The sequence below is a fragment of the Typopeltis vanoorti genome, chromosome 8 (genome assembly GCF_054136105.1).
Source record: "Typopeltis vanoorti isolate ZY-2024b chromosome 8, IOZ_Tvanoo_1.0, whole genome shotgun sequence".
Classification (NCBI taxonomy): domain Eukaryota; kingdom Metazoa; phylum Arthropoda; class Arachnida; order Uropygi; family Thelyphonidae; genus Typopeltis; species Typopeltis vanoorti.
In genome coordinates this window covers 119,238,528-119,259,964 of record NC_143556.1, presented here as the reverse complement: position 1 = coordinate 119,259,964, position 21,437 = coordinate 119,238,528, and the positions used below count along the sequence as shown (strand labels likewise).

General features: G+C 35.6%; 1 protein-coding gene and 1 non-coding gene across 3 annotated transcripts in view; both read right to left on the bottom strand.

Annotated features, from left to right (window-relative positions):
* LOC150104316 (solute carrier family 35 member E2B-like) overlaps positions 1-21,437 on the bottom strand; it is a 317,311-nt gene that overhangs the window by 234,733 nt on the left and 61,141 nt on the right. The gene's annotated exons all lie outside the window — the stretch shown is intronic.
* Positions 7,993-8,118, bottom strand: LOC150104317 (U6atac minor spliceosomal RNA). The gene has a single exon (XR_016548761.1). It is a non-coding gene; the product is annotated as a U6atac minor spliceosomal RNA (small nuclear RNA).

The following is a 21,437-nucleotide window of genomic DNA, read 5'->3' as shown; positions in this document are numbered from 1 at the left end:
ACATTTTGAGGAATACATGATGGATGTTTCTAAACAAGTGGTCCAATGTTGATCAGCATCTAAGAAAGCTAGTGTGTGCTCATGCATTCACGTGCTGCAAAAAAAAAAGGTCTACATTCTAGAAACCAAGCATTGACTATCTTCTTCAAAATCTTAGAAAGTCAATCAGTCAGAGGTATATTTTTTTTTTTATTCACAAAAAATGGGTGATGTTATATCATCTCATAACAGGTATCATCAGATGGACCAATAGCACTTTCAAGTTAGAGTAGGAGTACACTTTTTACATCTATCTTAACAAATAGCTGAACAAAATTTATTTTAATTATTCTTTCAATATCAAAAATTTAAGAGGGTACAATGTTATTCCTGGAATTTTTTTTTTTATGTGGCTCCCACCACACAAAAGATTTTTGTAAACCTATAGTACGTTTGTACTATTTATGTACCATGTCTAAGTATTTTTCTTTTTTTCGGTAATTTCGTATAATATACAGGTATCCCTTGCTTAACGTGGTTTTGCTTAATGCGGCAAAATTAATTGCGGCAAGAGTTTTGATTAACATGCCTTTAACACTGCAGAGCTCGTAGCTGATCTGACAGATACATGCAAAATGTTTAATATAAATATTCATACACAATTGAGTGTATAGCTTGGAGGTCATGAGTAGCTGTGCATTCATATGTTACAAGTGATATTCTGCACTGTTTTTTGCTGTCAGTTTGGTTTAACACGTTATGTAATGGTTGTGATATTTGACAATAAATTGTATCTGAGAGATACCGCAATCTCCGATGTCAGTATAGTTTAGTTGTTTGTTTTTTTATTCTTTGTTCGATAATTTCTAGATTGTAACTGAAAATAAATAAACCATCATATATTACTGAAATAGAGAGCCAAAGGCTTATTTATCATACATGTCCTCTAGGAGATGTGCTTTACATTATGGAAAATACTAAAGAAAGTGATCTGGAGCTTACTCCACCTTTACTACAAGTTGCCCTTAAGGTTGCTTATGCTTGCATCCGCCGAAACTTTTAGTTTCTATATATTCGGCACAAAACTCTTGTAATTTTTATATTCGGCTATAAAATAATGCTGGATTCAATATCCACTTAATTTGTACCATCATGTACTATATTTGACGTTTTTCTTTATGTTTTATTGCATTTTAGCACATACTAGTAATGAATGTATCTCTCAGATATACCATACCCTATGCTGCAATTTTTACCACTGCGAGCTCTGCAGGGTTATATTTACCACGCAAAAACATGCAAGCCTCGGGGGCATGAACATGATGACGTCAATCCTCCTATGCAGCCTCCTACGAATTATTAATACAGTAATCGATCATGGACGAATTGTAATTTTTACTATTGATTATTAGATTTGATTTTGATATACGCAGTATCATCGAGGGATTAATTAACCGCGTTAATCGGGGGATGCCGGGCAATGGAATTCATCTTCCACCTAAAGACACAAGCATTCATGCCCTTCAGTGGGATTCAAACACACAGCCTGTTGGTCGAAGAGCAAATATGCTAACCACTCAGCCAACCAGGCCATTATATCCAACAAAGGATAAACATAAAGAATCGATACACATAATTCACCAATTACCTGATGAGTTATATATATATATATCAACTCTTTATTTTCAGAATTTTATTCCATACCACTTTCGTACTAGTAGCATGAATGATAAACAGTGTAAACCATATCTAAGATTGTTTCTGACTAAAGGCAAGCACCTGGAAGAGAAGGCATCCTGCTGCAAGAGATTTAAAAAAAAAAAAAGTAGGAAAGAGAACATGTTTGAAAGTTGTGATCTGATGTGGTAGGGTATGTACGAAATATACCTCAGGTCCTGTCTTCCTCTTTTTTGGCTGCTTTGATTAATTGGAATTCGAAATGACTTTAAATCTCAGCAGATGCTGCCCAAATGATACCATCTACCTCATTTGTCACTAATGCTTTAATGAATGTCTGGCTGAATCAGGATTAAATTATGAAGGTTATGAAAAGTTTTCAATCAGCCTGGTGAATTCCCCACATAAGCTTTAGTGAAGGAGAACAGTGATCTTGTGAAGATATACTAGAAAGAAAAGTGAAGTGACCATTTCCATAGATGTGGTCACTTCATTTAACATCCCATATAAACAGTGGAAGGATATCAGAGAAGGCATTCCTCCCATTATTTACAAGAGAAGGATTCCACCCTAGAATATGCCATATCCATTGCACCCAACTCATCTTATTTTGGTAAAACTGGATGTACAATTTCTATCCATAAAAAAAGAACACACGTGACACATCAAATTTAACAATTTTCGTGAAGCATGGCCTCTCAGATCACGCTCTTAATACCCTACACCAAACAGATTGTAAAAGTAACTGTTCGTTCCATCAAACAAAAACCTGGCATGAATAAATTTAAAGACGCTTGTGAAATTTGATCAACCCTCCTAATATTAACAATAGTGGCATAAAAATCCCAAGAATTTGGATGGTACACATTCAGCCCACTTAAGTTCGTTTTCCAGTAAACCCTTACTTTAGGACTCTAAACAATAATTTCAGCTCTTATTGGCCACCATCTCTACTGTTTGTTCTAATTGTTCTAATTTAGAAGAGTAATTATGTAAGAGGCAGAATCAGCTGTGTTCTCCTACCAGGATCTTGGCTGACTAGCCATCAGTCATGCTTGTAGTATGTTGAGCACAGTTAAGCCTGGAATGGATTTCCGTGGTGGGCTGGCAACCTATGACACGGTCAAAAACCCTGATGGAACTGATATAGATGGCAGCACCAATATTTCGGTGAAGTCCAGAGGGCAATACCCAGGTAGTCTTAGTATCAGGCCTCCATGTGGACCCCCCCCCCCCGGGAAACATGGTGTCGTAATGAGCCATGGCAAAAAAGTTCATACTAAGCAAAGAGCTGGCAGTAAACTATAAAGTGCATCTCCCAAGACGTTATGTGGCAAGCATGGGAGATGTTAGGACTGCAATGACATCTGCTGTTTCATCATTGGCGGAAGAATTCATATATCAACAGCAATGTGAAACAACTGGCAGGTGGAAGATTCTGAATACAGATCAATGGCTGACAAAGTGAGCCAAGTTAGCTGGCTATTGCAGACATGGAAGAGATTGGGGCCTCACCACGTTACCATCCTCTATCCTATAGTCGACCATGCAGAAACGAAAATATTTTACAAGCTATGCTTTGGAAGTTGGAACCTCTGCAACATCCCAAACTGTAAGTAGTTACAGGGAAGAAGACACTGAAACTGTGATTAAAACGAGCGCACTCCATGATGATGTCAACTTAAATCCGAAAGGAAGGTTGCCATTTAATATTCCTCGTGAAAAAAAAAAGAAACAGAGTCTTGAAAATTGGAACCAGGAACGTGAGAACATTATATAAACTAAGGAATTTTCACAACCTTATACAGGAAATAAAAAGACAAACTTGATGTGATGGGAATTAGTGAAACAAGATGGCCTAACATGGGAAAACTAGAGAAAGATGGATTTACATTTGTATATTCTGGTGGAGAGAAGCATGAATATGGAGTGGGTTTTATGATTAAGAAAGACATCTTTAAATGTATAATGGGGCTGTGGCCCATAAACGAAAGAATAATACTTGTCAAATTAGCCGCAAAGCCTTTTAACATCGTAATTATCCAGGTTTATGCCCCTATGATGACTCACGATGATGAAGAAATAGAAGATTTTTATAATTAACTTACAAAAATCTATAGAATATGTAAAATCAAATGAGATACTCATAGTGATGGGTGACTTGAATGCAAAGGTTGGAGAAGGGGAAGAAAATCCAGTTGTTGGAAAATTTGGACTAGGCGACGGAAATGAAAGAGGTGAGAGATTGATACAATTCTGCATTCAAAACAACTTGAATTCCAAATACTTGGACAAACCCAGATAACTCTATAAGAAACCAAATAGACTTCATAATGATAAATAATAGATACAAAAATAATATAACCAACATAAAAACATACCCAGGTGCTGATATAGGTTCAGACCATAACCCTGTTGTGTCCACTTTAAAAATTAAACTAAAAAACATTCCTAAAAACAATCATACTGAAAGACTTGACTTCACAGCTCTGAATATACATAACAACATAATGGCGTTTAACTCAGAAATTAGGAAGAAATTAGATCATGTAGGATATAAAACAGAAGACAATATACTTTGTAACACAGAGGAAATTGAAAACAGGTGGTCAAATTTTAGAAGTGCAATATATAAGACAGCTAACGAGGTTATCCCAAAAATTAAATACAATAAGAAAAAACCCTGGATGACTGAATCAATACTAGAACTTATGAATGAAAGACAAAAAAAGAAAAGTACACAACAGTATAGAATACTCAGTAAAATTATAAAAAATGAATGCAAGAACTCGACATATGAATAGAGGAACTCGACAAGAAATACAATAGTAAAGAAATGCATAAATCAATCCAAGCCCTGACAAATAAAAAGAAAAATTTCAACCATAATCCTTGTATAAAAGATCAAAATGGAAAAATGCTACTAGAGACACAAGATATCATAAAAAGATGGAAAGAATATGGAAAAGAACTGTTTGATTCTGATCGCACAGACACACCAGATATACAAAATATGGATGGTGAGCCAATTACATATGAAGAAATGGAATATGCTCTAAGACAAATGAAAACAGGTAAAACACCAGGCCCTGACCAGATCCCTATTGAATTGTTAAAGAAAGTAAATGAAAACACACTTAATTGACCTAAAGTTATTTTTAATAACATCTATGATTCAGGATACATCCCTGATGATCTAAGGAAATCCATCTTTGTCACTATTCCCAAAATCCCAAGAACTTTTGAATGTACAGAATATAGACTAATAAGTTTAACAAGCCATGTTACAAAATTACTACTGAGAATAATCCTAGAAAGAATAAAAGGCACTTTGTCAGTAGAAATAGAAGACACTCAATCAGGTTTTCAAAAAGACAAAAGGTACAAGAGAAGGAATCTTCAATTTGAAAACATTATGTGAAAGAAGCCTTGACAACCAGAAAAGCATATATCTTTGTTTTATTATTATTATTATTATTATTCAGGCCTCCAGGGAGTCAAAAGACTCATCGAGGGAGGTCCTTCCTAAGACATAAAGTCTGTCAAGACTCATCGAGGGGAGGTCCCCCCCCCCGAGAAACACAAAGTTTATCATACCACTCTTTAAAGTCACTGACCGTTCTCGCTCCCACCACTCCATCAGGCAATGCATTCCACGGCTCAACCACCCTCCACACAAAGACACCACTCCTTACCCTCTTGCTCACAGTTTCCTTTCGTAACTTCCAGGGATGGCCTCTTGTCATCACTCCGTCCCGCTGATCAACCAAGCGAAAGAACTCCCCAGTGTCAACCCTGTAACCACCTCTCAACAGTTTAAAAGTCTCAATCATATCACCTCTCCTTCTTCTATCCACCAAACTCTGCAGTCCACATTCTCTTAGCCGATCCTCATAACTATCATTGTACAGTCCTGAAACCATCTTTGTCATCCGTCTTTGTATCCTTTCCACAGTTAATTTATCCCCTTCGAATCCTGGGGACCAAATCTGAGAACAATAGTCCAAGTGTGGTCTGATCAGAGACTTATACAAAGGAATGATAACCCTCTTATCTCTGCAGGTCAGTGTCCTTCTCATAATAGCAGCAATCCTCTGTGTTACCTTCACCACCTTTGCAATATGTCCCCTAAACTTCAGGTTTCTATCAATCATCAACCCCAGATCTCTTGTCTCCCCTACTTCCTCCAGTATAACTCCTCCAATAGAGTATGCAGCATCCCATCGATGTTTCCCAAACCTCAAGACCTTACATTTTGCTGCATTAAACTGACACCCCCATTCATTTGCCCATCTATCTAGCTTATTTAAATCCTCTTGCAGGGCTACCACATCTGCGCTATTACTAATAATCCTTCCCAGCTTCGCATCATCTGCAAACAACTGAATATCCCCCTGCAATCCACTGGCTATGTCATTGATATAAAGGTTAAACAATATAGGTCCTAGTACTGAGCCCTGTGGGACCCCACTTGTAACCCTCTGCCTCCTGGAAACTGCTCCACCATACACAACTCTCTGATACCTATCAGACAGCCAATCCTGAATCCAGTTGACCAATCTGACATCCAGACCCATGTGCTGCAACTTAAATATCAGCTTATCATGTGGCACCCTGTCAAATGCCTTCGCCAAGTCTAAGAAAATTGCAGTATATGCCTTTCCCTCATCTAATGCTCTTGTAACTTTATTATAAAAGGCTAGCATATTGCTAAAACAAGAGCGTCCTTTCACAAATCCATGTTGATTCTCACAGATAACATTACCCTCATCTGCCCAATGCTGTACACGGTCCCTCACTACTTTCTCCAAGATCTTAACTACTGATGACACACAGACTGGCCTATAATTAGACACTTCCAGTCTGTTACCACCCTTATGCAATGGCACTATCTTACCTTCCTTCCATTCCCTGGGCACCTTTGCCAAAGCCAGACTTTCATTGTAAAGCCACGTTAAAGGTATTGTCAATTCGCTAGCACATTCTCTCAAAACTCGTGGCGAAATACCATCCAGTCCCACAGCTTTACTGACATCCAGAGTACTCAGTATCTGAAACACACTCTCCTCCTGTACCTCCAGACCTCGTACCAGTCCTATCCCTCTAGCATTAAAACTGACTCCTCTAGGATGAAATACTCCAATAAAGTGTTCATTGAACAATTCCACTATGTCCTCTGCATCAGTCACTCTATTCCCATTTTTATCCCACAATATCATTCTTCCACAGTCATTTCTCCTCCTACTGGCCACATAGCTAAAAAATTCCCTAGGATTTTCTTTGGATCTTAGGGCCAATCTCCTCTCATATTCCAGTTTCGCTTTCCTTACCACACGAGTCACTCTTCTGGCCTGTGTCTTATATTCTTCACCCATCCTCTCTTCACCTGTCTCCTTATATCTCTTCCATAGCCTCTTTTTCGCATGCAGTTCCTGTTTAATGTTGTTTGTCATCCACTTTACTCCAAATTGCGCCCTCTTCTTCACTCGTGGTATACAACTTACCATTGCTGATAACAAATATTCTTTCACAATTTCCCACGCACTGGTGATATCCCGGCCGTCCAATTCCTCCCTCCATGAAACTTCCCGAAGTTGACGTCTAAGACTATTATAATCACCTGCCTTATAATTCCACATAAGTTCCCGTCTCTTTGATACTCCTGCATGTCTATTCATTTTCCATGTCAACACCATATGGTCACTCTCTCCAACTGGTGGGAGAGACGTCAACTCAGTTATTATCAACTCTTCTGATGCTATAACCAAATCCAAAATTTTTGAACCTCTTGTTCCCTCTGTTACATGTTGCCTAAGACATTTGTCCCTCAAGAATTCTAGAAATTCCATTCCCCTATTGTTACATGCATGTTCCTCTCTCCAATTTATACTACTGAAGTTAAAATCTCCCATAACAATCATTCTTCTTGCACTTGCCAAACTTAGCTGTCTAAACATCTCCTGGTCCCCATCCTCTGTGCTCCTGGGTCTGTAGCAACACCCCACTAAATATCCTGTCTTGCCTACCTCTAGCTCACACCATACGCTCTCAAAATTATTTGTCTCACTTCCTTCCAAATTCTCCACTCTTAGAGGACATAGGTCATCACTTATCATAAGCAGCACCCCACCACCACGCTTTCCCCTCCTATCCTGACGAAAAATGCTATACCCAGCGACTTCTATTCCTGTTTTTATATCCTCTTCTGTCAACCACGTCTCAGTGATCGCAATAATTTTTGGCCAGGCTGATGCTATCTGCGCCACCAATTCCTCTCCCTTATTCCGGATACTCCTGGCATTAGTATACAGCATATAAATGCCACTGTTTCTATACCCAAAAAATTGGTTAAGTGCCGCGAAGTAAGCGGCAGTGCCTTAACCTTATATGTATTAGGCCCAGAGGCCGGTCCGTCCTTATCAAGGGGAGTGCTAACCTTCTCTCCTTTCATATTGATTACACCAAAGCATTTGATTCAATATATCACAAGAAATTAATACATATCCTACAGAATAATGGTTAAAAGGAAAAGATCTACATATAATTACAAATATATACTGGAATCAAATGGCCTCAATAAGATATAAAAATACATATTCTGGCAACTTTGAAATGAAAAAAGGAGTAAGGCAAGGATATGTCTTATCACCCTTACTGTACAATATATATAGTGAGCAAGGTTTTAAAAATATTTCAGAACTGAAGAGTGTAAAAGTCGGAGGTAGGAACTTCAACAACTTCAGATATGCAGATGACACAGTTCTTATGGTTGAATCTGAAGATGATCTTCAAAACTTAATCATAGAAATTTACAACAGAAACTTAGACATGAGACTAATTATTAACCTAAAGAAAACAAAGTGCATGATTATATCAAAAGAACCAATAACAAAACTGTTAACAAAAAGAAAATTGAACAGGTTCAGTCTTTTATATATTTGGGAAAATTTTTACAGACATAGGAAATTCTCTTAAAGAAATAAAAAGAAGAATAGAGATAGCAAGAAAAGCCTTTACTAATATGAAAACTGTTCTAACTTCCAGAGACATTAATATAGACATAAGAAAAAGATTAATAAAATGCTATATATGGTCAAGCCTTCTCTACAACAGTGAAACTTGGACTCTAAACAAAGAAGCAGAGAAAAAATTAGAAGCTTTCGAAATGTGGACCATCAGAAGAATGTTGAAAATACCATGTACAGAGAAAATGAAAAACGATGATGTTTTAAAGAAAGCAAAAATGAAAAGAACATTGATGAAAATAATTAAAGAGTGAAAACTTAAATATTTTGGACATCTAACTAGACAAGAAGGTATTCAGAAATTAATATTAGAAGGGAAATTGGATGGAAAAAGAGGGAGAGGTAGACCTAGGAGAATGTGGTTTGAAGATATTAAGGACTGGACTGGCTTGAATTACCATAAATGTTCCAGAGCAGCAAAAGAAAGAAAAAGGTTCCATGACATGGTTGCCAACCTCCTTCTAGGGAATGACACTTGAAGAATTATGTAAGAACATGTTGTTCTCCAACTCATATATCTCTTAATAATTTGTTATCAAATTAATAATAATAATAGGACTCTAGATTTGATGTAGTAAGGTTTATTTTTTTTTAGGAGGTCAGGTCAGTAGTTGTAACAGTTGATCAAATTACTGTAACTTTAGCATACCATGTAGTGCAATATATCTTGTTTCTTCGTACATATGTACGCGTGGATAGGCTTATGTGTTCATCAGACATGTTGTAATAGGTTTCACGGTATATTAAGAACACAGATGGTTAAGAAAATAACTATTTATTAACTTAAAGCTAATATTTCGCTTACATTTGTAACAAACTTTGTGTTGTGTGCTCTGAAGATGCTGGATATAATACCAGCGAAATATTAGCTTTAAGTTAATAAATAGTTATTTTCTTAACCATCTGTGTTCATATATATGTGTATACTCCAGATGATGACACTGATGTGAAGGTCAAAACATTGAGTGATTATTTTGGTTCATATTAAACTGAAGTTTTACTATAATACGATAGTTGTTTCCATAAGTTTTAATAAAAAACTGGCACGTCAAGTAGATCAAACCACTTCATTTCTTCCTATTCTCCCAAATTCTTCTTTCTGAACAAAACATTAGAACAGGTACTGTGTTTCATGAACACTACCTGTTCAGGTTTCTTTTTTCTGGATCTTCTCTTGTGTTTCCATCTTTTTTGTGATCTTCCTCTTGGTCTCTTCCCCAATTTCATTTTATACACTCTTATTGTATTCTTTCTGAATTCATTCTCATTAGATATTCAAATACTTCAAGTGAGACTTCATATGCATTGCTTCAACACTTTTGAGCCCTAAACTATTTCTAATGTCCACATTTCTTATTCTATCTTTCTTTGTTTTTGCCAACTATCCTTAAAAAAAATTTCAATTCCATTGCCTGTATTGTATTCATGTCTCTATTTGTTAGTTTCCATGTCTCGACTGCAAAATGAGCAAAAAGTAACTTTTTTAATCAAAGCTTGCACTTCGGTGGGACCTTTGTCCCAAAGTAAACTACTTGAACTTTTAAAAAAGTTTGGCCCAGTGAAATCCACCTCTTTATATTCAACTCAATATACTATTAAAGTATATTAAGATGAATACATACACGCACACAAATATATATATATATCCATCCACCATCATAACAATGTGCAACGAGAAAGAAAGAAGTCAGAAGACATATCATATGATGGTGGTGGCTTAAGAAGCACTTGTGCTTAGTATGATCCTTAAATATAATCATGTCTTTGAAATATTAAGAGCAAAAACTTGAGATTCCCAAACTTTCATGGGAGTGGTGACCATGTGTCCTTAACCCCAGACATGCATTTCTAATCTATAAATGTTCCCATTATTTTATTTTATTCACTGTATATACCTGCTTTCCAACCAACACACTGGGAATTCGAATCCTGCCATGGGCATGAAGGTTTGTAATCGACTTTGGGTGAGAGATGAATTTCATCAGCCAGTGTGAGACCCACTGTCACTTAATGGAGGCCTGAAGTGCCTTGAAAGACTTCCATGTTTGGCCTCTAAAGTAGGGTTTCTGGATTCTATTTTTAAAAAAATCTACAAAAAATGAATAAAATTATTAAAAATTAATTCTTTTACCTTCCCATGGTACTGGTGTACTATAGGTTATGGGCAGAAGACAAAAATAAGTAGTACAGAAGATGAGTGTTAATGGTTTTCTTCATTACTTTAGAAAGAACTGAATTAAGCAAATCTAAACAAACTTGATGGTAAAAATCTCTCTCTTCTTAAGAACAAGTTGAATATTTGTTAATTTCAAAGCTTCAGGAGAGAATAAAAAATTGGCAGGAAGTAGAAATTGACAAACCTTCAGAACAAACTAAAGAAATGCTATTAGGAGACCAGGAGATTATTTGGTATCCAATATGGACATCAGTTCTGATCATTTTTCTGGAAAAAAATCAAAGGGGAAAATGAATGTTGCATGTCTGGAATAGTAGATGGACATTTACCAAGATCATCAATGAAGGAAAAGTAGAGTGACTTTTGCCAGGGGTAACCATACAACAGAATTCTAGTGTAAGAGGTGAATGTAAGATCTGAAAAAACAAAGTTATAGCTAACAGCTTTAGCAAGAGATCAGACGATATTACTGCCATTTAGACACGATGCAAGTTTCTTGCCTTTGGCATCTGCAAAATCAGTTTTGGACATGTTCATAATTTGCTTGCAGCTATAATCAAGCTTTCATATAAGAGAAAAGTAAAATGATTATTTCAATGAAAGCCAACTATAATAGACTTGATTCTTCTTTATAGGCCTTAGTACATTCTTTGAGAATTGATACTTAAATAAGAGATGAGAATTTAAAGTAGAATGAATGTTCATGCTAATAAGAACTGTTTCCATGATACTTGCAGTGCAAACGTTTAGATCAGAAATGTGACATTAAAAGCAAATAACACAGCAAAGATCACCGCCATTTGACATTTTTATGAATGGAATGAGAGTGACTTTGTAAGTGTTTCTCTACAGAAAAAGAAATGACCAGTAGACTCAGCTTTGAATTGCGAAGAGGACAAATAACATCTTCAGTATACTTAGAAAAGTTGCCACAAGAAAGAAATCTAGTATTTGGGGAGTGGTTGGGGATCATCTGGTAAGCATAAGAACAATTTATGTGAGAACGCTGTTGACAGCAGAAGCCTTAATATTCTACTTGCTGGATCAATGCAGTCTGAAGATGAACACCAGATGAAGTTGAAAAAAATTAAAATCTCCAAGAAATTTCTATTGGACAAAATCAGTATTTATTTGTCCAGATGAAATATTCTAACTTAGAAATCACCAGCAGGAATGTCTTATTTAAGTATTATTTAAAGTATCTCAAGTATCAGCCAAAAGGACATTCATAAAGAAGGAAGTAATATCAAAATCCTCAATACAAGAAGAATCAAGCTTTAAATATTTACCTTTTAAGAGAAAACTAGAGCATATTTTAAGTATGACATTGACTATGAAGATGAGCAAGATATTGGAAAAGTTTGTGATCTTGTAGGATGGCTTATCAACAGAATTTCTGACTGTGGCTAAGTCTGGTTAGTGAAACTGTCTCATTTAAAAGTTTATTAAGCTAACTCTTGACAGGATCCCTGACAACCAGGGCCGGCGGAAGCGGGCATGCAGAGCATGCGGGCGCCGCTACGATGGGGGCACCTCCGCCAGGGAATGGTTCATAAGTTAATTTTTAAGAAACAAAATTTTTATCATAAAAACAAAAAAATTCTTATAATGATCAATATTAAAATAAATTTTGTTAAAATATTAAAATATTCTGATGCAGATTGTAACCAACTCGATACAGCAGAAATCAGATTTGAAGAACCGTGCACATCATCCAGTTTGCATGAAGGTACTATTGCAACTATTGAACAAGATAATTGAATATGATTTAAGTGAAAAATAGTTAGGATTTAGTCAACTACAACAAGATTTAGTTGTAGTTGACCACAAAACTAACGCATTGTTAGTCTCTGTGAATTTAGAAGATCCAGGTGAATGGGGAAATATTGATGAAAAATTACGAGTTGTTTTAATTGAAATGGGGCCTGTTCAAAATAAAAATATAATATATCCCAGAGCTACATATGGTCGTAAATTTGGTGGCACGTATTATAATAGAAGAATGGAAAACGGGAGCTCGTGCCAAGAACATGGCTCATTTATTCCGAAACTTTAAATTCTGTTTTTTGCTTTTGTTGCAAACTTTTCGCACCTACTGAATCACCCACTGAGTCTTGTAGAAGGTTATAACGATTGGAGAAATGTAAGTACAACTTGACATAGACATGAGACTAGTTTAACTCACATGAAAAATTTCTTAAAATGGAAGGAACTTGACAAAAATTTTAAAAAATAAAACTACTATCGATTTCCAGACTCAAAGCATGTATGAAATGGAAAAGAAACATTGGACAAGTTTAGAACGCTTGATTGAAATTATAAAATTCCTTGGTAGCTGAAATTTAGTTTTTTGCGGACCATCTGATAAATTATATGAAAGAAATAACGGCAATTTTTTAAAATTAGTCTAACTGTTTGGGAAGTTTGATCCCGTTATGGAAAATCATGTTGAAAGGGCCCTACAATGAAACAACAGAGTACAGTATTTGAGTAAAGACATTCAAAATGAAATATTGGAAACTTTAAGTAACGCAATTAGGGATACAATTTTATTATCAATTCTAAAATCTAAATATTATTCCATAAATTTAGACTGCACACCTGATGCAAGTAAAACAGAACAAATGACCATTATTCTTCGCTTTGTTTTCTGTGACAATGGAATTGTCAAGATCAGGGAAAACGTTTTAGGTTTTGCAGATATATCAGATTCCACAGGACGTGGTTTATGTGCAACAATAATGGAACAACTGGAAAAATGGAACATTCCCATTGAACACATGCGAGGTCGAGGCTATGACAATGGGGCAAATATGGGCTCCAAAATTTGCTTTTGAACAAAAACCTCTAGCTTTTTACGTGCCATGTGCTGCTCACACTCTAAATTTAATCATTAACGATGCAGCCAAATGAATGCAGATGCAATTAGTTTCTTTGCAATTATTCAAGAAATATACAATTCTTTTCATTCTCTTACAAACGTTGAGGAATCCTTTTGAAGTTCGTAAAAAATTAACATTGAAACAGCCATCAGAAATGCGATGGGATAATAAAATTAATGCAATCCTCCCTCTACGATATCAGTTAGGAGAAATTTATGATGCACTTTTTAAAATTTTAAATAATGAAAATTTTAATAAAGAAACTCAGCATGAAGCACAAACATTATGTGCTAAAATAAAGGACTACAAATTTATTTGCTCTCTTATAACTTGATATGATTTACTTAACAGAATAAACCCTGTAAGTAAAATGCTTGAAGACAAAAATATGAAAATTACACTTGCTTTAGAATCTATCGAAAACTTAAAAATATTCTTACAAGAGTATCGATCCAATACAAATTTTAAAGAAGTTCTAAAAACGGCAAAATAACTGAGTGAAGAGGTGGATGGAGAACAAGAATTTAAAACTGGTATGGAAGTTCAACGACAAAAGAAGGCATGACAATTTGACTACGAGCATCATGACGAAACGCCACAATCGCCAGAAGATAAATTTAAAGTGAATGTGTTTTATACACTTCTAGACGTTGCAATGTGTTCGTTAATAGAACGTTTTGAACAACCAAAAGATATGATAATTTCAATTTCTTGTATAGATTACTACAAATTAATAACGAAGATTTACAAAAAATTTGTGACGATTTAGAGATTCTCTTGAAGGACTGCGACAATAAAAACGTAAATGCAATAGAACTATATGACAAGTTATGTGCTTTCCTGGATATTTTTGGGATGGATAATTTAAATATTCAAAAGTCCTTTCGATATTCTTCATTTTATCGTGTCCAATAATTTCTCTCTCCCTCAATTTCTTTAATATTATTAACCTTAACTGTTAGCGTAGTGAGCGGTGAACGTTCCTTTTCCAAGTTGAAATTGATTAAAACCTACTTAAGAACAAGTATGTCACAAAAAAGGCTTGTTAATTTGGCGTTAATAGCTACTGAAAATGATATATGTGCAGAATTAGACGTTAAGACCATTATTTCTAATTTTGTGAATATGAAATCAAAAACCTTAAAATTTTAATTAAAAAAATTGCAAGTATATTTATGTAATTTAATTTATTTTCTGTTATTCTGTAAAGATATTATTTTTTTAATACTTATATTAAATGTTCTAATTATTTCTGAATTCTTTTATTATTTTCTCATCTATCTTGAGTTTCTTTTAATTTCCTAAAAGATAGTTCCACTTATAAAAATTATTACAAGTTACTAAGAATTTAGTAACTTGTAAAATGCAAGAATTTTTTAAACTTTAGTTCAAATAAATTTCAATTTTAATTAAAATTCATTTTAATTTTGTTAGCGATTCGGGTCAGTGAGAAGGCAATAATCCCTGTATCATTATATTCAATGATTAAAGTGAAGTGGCTTTATCAAAATTTGCTTTAACTTTTGAGAATTTTTTGAATATACGGGTTTTTAATGATTATCCTGCCTAGTCAACACTCCCAGTTTGTTACATTTAGCGAACCAACGTGTGGCTGTTCTGTCAAAATTTATTTAAGAAATTTCAAATAATTTAAATTTTTATTATCGTAAAAGAACCACACACTCCCGGATCGTTACAGGGGCGCTTAGGCAGAAATTGCATGCGGGCATCAAAGACCCTAGCACCGGCTCTGTTGACAACTATACAGGCACTGTGATCACATAATATATATATAAATATGACATGAATATATATATATATATATATATATATATTTTTTTTTTTTTTTTTTTTTAATTCTTGATTGCTCTAGTAATGATTAGCCAGCTTGATGTTTCTGGAAGAAACAGAGATGTTTAACTTTTGTAAAGCTCTGGATACTAGAAAGATAATTAATATTCTATTGAATGCTGTAGAGAAAACAATGATATCAGAAAGCATTTTTGAAAATTATGGAGACAACTACCGTGCTTGAATAAAAACTTCAGTGTAATATAACTAAAATCTTAATTAAACTAAAGTTTTTATTCAAACACAGTAGTTGCCTCCATAATTTTCAAAAATGCATTCGGATCACCGTGTAAGCATAAAAGAAATGATATTAGAAACATTTAAGGACATGTTAATCGTCAGAAAGTATGTACAGTTCAACCTAATTAAACTAGTCAGAAACGTTAATAAACCACCTATCACTAGGAAGTTAGATCACGTTGGAGAATTTTTTTTTATTAGACTCTCAAACTTCAAATTAAGCTATTGGATAGTTTTCTGCATTAGTCTTAACACTTTAACAATAACATGATTTAAATAATCCCAGTAGAAAAATATTAGACATACTGTATAAGCTTCCAATTCTGGGAATGTAATGATATTAGCTCTTCCTTTTTATGCCTAGCAACTAATTACAAGAGTGAAGTATCCATAATATAATGTTATGTGTCTCCAGTAATTTAAGTTTATTTTATCCTAGAAAATGCAGAAAATTAATTCATCAGCTAGGCAGTTTTTTTTTTTTTTAATTTAATAAAGTAAATTATTTTTGCTATAGCAGAAATCTTCCTGAAGATATTGTTCATGCATTTGAAATGACAAGTATTTAAAGTTTATGGGAGGGAAAAAAAACAGAAAAACAATGTATACCCATATCAAGTTCACTATTGAACATGAGTCCAATAACCAAATACCTTTTTTGGATACCTTAATTCATAATCCCAAAGGTCATGTTGAAATTTCAGTTTATTGTAAGCCAAGCTTTACTGGAAGATTCATTCACTCATCTTCCCACCATCATTAATCACAAAAATGAATATTATCAAGAATATTACATATAGAGCTCTTATGATCTGCTCTTCTCATCCCATTTTGTTAGATGAACTGAATAAAATTAAAAGCAATCTGAGTAACGGATACAAAAAAAATACCATTCAAGAATATCAATATCCTATCTTAAAGGAACCTCCAAAGAAAGCAAGAATTCTTTGAAAATTCAATCTATACACTTCCTTCAAACCAGCTCAGAAACGGTCTTCCTTTCTACCATTCACAAAGGATACATTACCACCTCTTTCTTTACTAAGTGTCTATTAAGAATTCTGTTCATGCCATCTTTATTTTGGATAGATTGGCCATTCTGCATTGATTGGAAATGAAGAACATCAAGACTATACTAGATTTTTGAAAACAGACACGTCTGGCCTCGCTTTGCATGCTAGTGATACTACGCACAGAGGAACCAGATTAAACTTCTTCATTCCAGCAAGTTCAAATTTGATCATCTTTTCCTAGAAACATATGAAACTGTCCGAACCTGAACCGATTAGACTGCATGCCAAGTTTTAAGAAGAGATCACTATTAACAGTTCATAAGGTTTTTTTTTTTTTAATATTATCTATGCAACTTTTTTTTACAATTGTTCCTTTCAACTCTAACAACTGCAATCAAATTACAAGCTAATATGCACATGAATTATGACTCGTTATTGTGATTCATCTTTTAAATTTGAATGTGGTTAATGGTTTGTCTCCCTGATGAAGTCCATGTAACGTTGGATGAAATATATTGGAGTTTTTAAATAAAATTCTATATATCAAGAAAGATCGAATTATTTGTACTATGGGTGACTGGAATGCAAAAGTTGGATCAGAGAGAACATGTACACACGTGGGTCCATTTGGACTCAGAATCCGGAATGAGAGAGAATAAAAACTGGTTGATTTCTGTAACAAACACAATCTCATCATAATGAACACACTTATTTTGAGCAAAAACCAACAGCAAGATACACATGGGAAAGTCCAGATGGACGATACAAAATAACTAATAATTAAGGAATTGACAGCATACACTAGAAATATAAATTAAATAAACTTTAATATATACTTTCCGATATTTCAGCAAATGTCACGTTGCCATCTTCTTGGGAACTTATTACAAAGGCACGTGCACACAAGTACTACATAACAGCAAATGAGAACAGAAGCTAGGATGTTAACGTTTTCCTAAAGTCCTGATGGTGCCCCCTAGCGGACTATATTGGTAGTTTTGGCCTTTGGGCTGAAGTTCTTCTGATAAATGTTTCCCAAATTTGGGGCAGTCTCATGCATCCAAATTTGTTGAGGTTTGGCATGTTCCTAAGGGCTGAGGCTGATTCCATGAATAGTCTTTCATATTTGAACTTGCTGCGGTGTATTACTGTGGCTTTCTTACATCTTATTCTGTGGAGAGTATCCGGAGCGTGGTCTGCAAGCCCAGAGTGGCTGTACTTGTGAAATCGGATGTAATCCTTGTGTTCTGAAATTCTGATATTTGCTGTCCTGCCTGTTTGGCCAAAGTAGGACAGTTTACAGCTGCAAGGGACCTGGTATACACCAGGTAGGTCTAGGGGAAGTGGTTGGTCTTTAGTGGAGCGGATAAGGGATGCCAATTTTCGATGTGGCCTGTAACAGGTAGTCAAGTCATGTTTTTTTTTAAGATTTTGTTGATTTTTTCTGAGGTGCCTCGGATGTAGGGAATGGTGATGGATCTAGAATAATCTTTTTTGTGAAGGGGGAGGAGTGGTGGGTTGTGGATAACTGGGTTAAGTATTTTCTGGATTCTTTTTGGGGGGTAGCCATTGGCTGAGAAAGTGTCACGGATGTGATTTAGTTCAGTAGTTAGGGCTTGATCATTAGAACAGATTATTTTTGCCCTGTTGCATAGTGTCTTAATAACTCCATATTGTTGTGGGGGGGGGGGGGGTGATGGGATTGTTGGTAAATGTATCTACCTGTATGGGTGGGTTTTCTATAAACTGAGAAAACCAAGGTTCCATCAGGTTGGCGGGTGACTAGTGTGCCTAGGAAGGGGAGGTTATTGTTTGCCTCTTTTTCCAGGGTGAACTTGACTCTAGGGTGTTGGTTGTTTAAGTGTGTTAGGAAGGAGAGGAGTGAATCTGGGCCATGTGGCCAAATAGCGAACACATCATCAACGTAGCAAAGCCATATGGTAGGTTTTTGTGGGACTGAGTTTAAGGCTTTCTCTTCAAAAGTCTCCATAAAGAAGTTAGCCAAGGGTGGGGAAAGTGGTGAACCCATGGCTGCCCCCTCTATTTGTTTGTAGAATTTTTCCTGCCAAATGAAATAGCCTGAGTTCATTGTAAACTGAAATAGGGCTGAGATATCGGGAGGAAATTTAGCTTGGATTAGCTCTAAGGTTTCTTTGAGGGGGACATTCGTGAATAAGGAGGAGACATCAAAACTGACCATTATGTCATTATGTTGGAGTGTGAGGTTTTCTATACTGGCTTTGAAGTGGGCTGAGTTTTTTTGTGTGTGATGGTGTGTTGCCAGTATAGTGTGAGAGCGCTTTGGCTAAATGCTTGGCTAGTTTGTAAGTGGGGGAATCAATGCCATCCACTATGGGACGTAATGGCATATTATCTTTATGTATTTTTGGGAGCCCATATATGCGGGGGGGGGGGGGTGTCTAGAGTTATAGGGTTTCAGTCTGTTGGTAATCTCCACAGGCCAAGAAGTGACCTTCTTAAGGAGCCTATGGAGTTTTCTAATTTGAGAGTTGGTGGGATTATATTCAATAGGGAGGTAAGTGGATCGATCTAATAGTAAGGCCTTGAGCTTACCTGTGTAGTCATTAAGATTGAGTACCACAGTGGCGTTCCCCTTATCTGCTTTGGTGATCACTATTTCTTTGTTTCTCTTCAATTCTTGTAGTGACTTGTATTCACTAATGGATAAGTTGGATTTCGGAGGCTTTGCTTTTGTGAGAACACAGGCTACATCCAATCTGATATCATTGGCGATGTGGTTTGGGAGGTGGCGAATCCCGCGTTCAATTTGGATCATTAATTCCTCAGTCGGTAATTTCTTAGGAGCAATGGCGAAGTTGTGACCACGTGACAGAGCGTTGAGTGCTTCAGGTTAATTGACGAAAGGTTAACTGCAGTGTTGGTTTGTAGTTTAGGTTTGGACGCCGAGTTCTTTATTAATTTATCAAACTTGTTGATATGTCGGCTCCGTATACGTTCGAATTCTTTATTAGCCGCAGTACACGGGACGTCATGTAGGACTGACCAAAGCTCGTGATTAAGCGTATGTGAAAGCTCATTTTCTAGTGCTAATATAGCTCTGTTTATGTCGGCTGGGAACCGCGTGTAGCGGTAATTTGCTCCCAAAGTAAAGCCTGGCTAGCCCGGTTGTAGATACGGAGAGCTTTTTGTGAGACGAAGCGGTGTTTAAATTTAACACAGTTAAGGATGACTTGATTATCCCGGCAGCATTTTAGGAATGCTAGACGGTTAAGTTGTCTGGATAACTTTAGCTTCAGTTTGCTGTAATGGCAGGCCTTGCGTGCGAAGGAATCTCCGTGGATGATCATTATTCTTGTTGAGAGGCTTATACGCTGGTTATACATGATAACTAATAATTAAGGAATTGACAGCGTACACTAGAAATATAAATTAAATAAACTTTAATATATACTTTCCGATATTTCGGCATACGTCACATTGCCATCTTCTTGGGAACTTATTACAAAGACACGTGCACACAAGTACTACATAACAGCAAATGAGAACAGAAGCTAGGAAGTTAACGTTTGCCTGAAGTCCTGATGGTGCCCCCTAGCGAGCTATATTGGTAGTTCTTGGCCTTTGGGCTGAAGTTCTTCTGATAAATGTTTCCCAAATATGGGGCAGTCTCATGCATCCAAAATTGTTGAGGTTTGGCATGTTCCTAAGTCAATTCCTTAATTATTAGTTATCATGTATAACCAGCATATAAGCCTCTCAACAAGAATAAGGACGATACAAAAATCAATTAGACTATACATATATTGTGGTCAGTAAACGTTACTTCAATGGAATACAGAACTCAAAGGTGATACCAAGTGTTGACTGTGGATCTGATCATAGACTGGTCTTAATGAAGATGAATATTCACCTGACAAGAATAAAAACTAAAAGAAGTCAACCCCTAAAACAGGATCTGCAAATGGTACAAAATCCAATAGTAAAATCAAAATTTAATGAAAATGTTTCTGAACTGCTGTTTGCACAGTTGCAAAACAAAAACGAACCTTCTGGAATAGACTACAAGCAGTCATCATAACATCTGCTAAAAGCCACATCGATAAACAAGAAGAAAGAAAGAATCTTATCAATGAAAGCAGTACATGGAAAAGAGGAGCAAATGAAGAAGAAAGATTAAGATATAAAACATTGGATAAAAAAAAAACAATTATGCAGAGGATTGAAAGAAAACTGGATAAATAGGCAGTGTGCAGAGATAAAAGAATTACAAAATAGAAAAAAAACCAGAGAAGCATTCCTGAAAGTAAAAGAATTTAATGGAAAAGCAAGACATACACAGTCTAATAACATCAAGGACAAAGAGGGAAACATAATCATTGATAAGGCAAAGATAAATGGAAGATGGGTGGGGTATTTATCAGATCTTTGTGATGATGATGATAATGGTAACATGATAGATGATTCACGACACCTTAAGTTAAATATAACAACAGATAATTAAGAATCTTCCTAATAATAAATCCCTTGGGTACGATAATATCCCGGCTGAGCTGCTGAAAGCTTTGACTGGCAATAATAACAACTATTTAGTGGAATCTATTCAGGACATCTA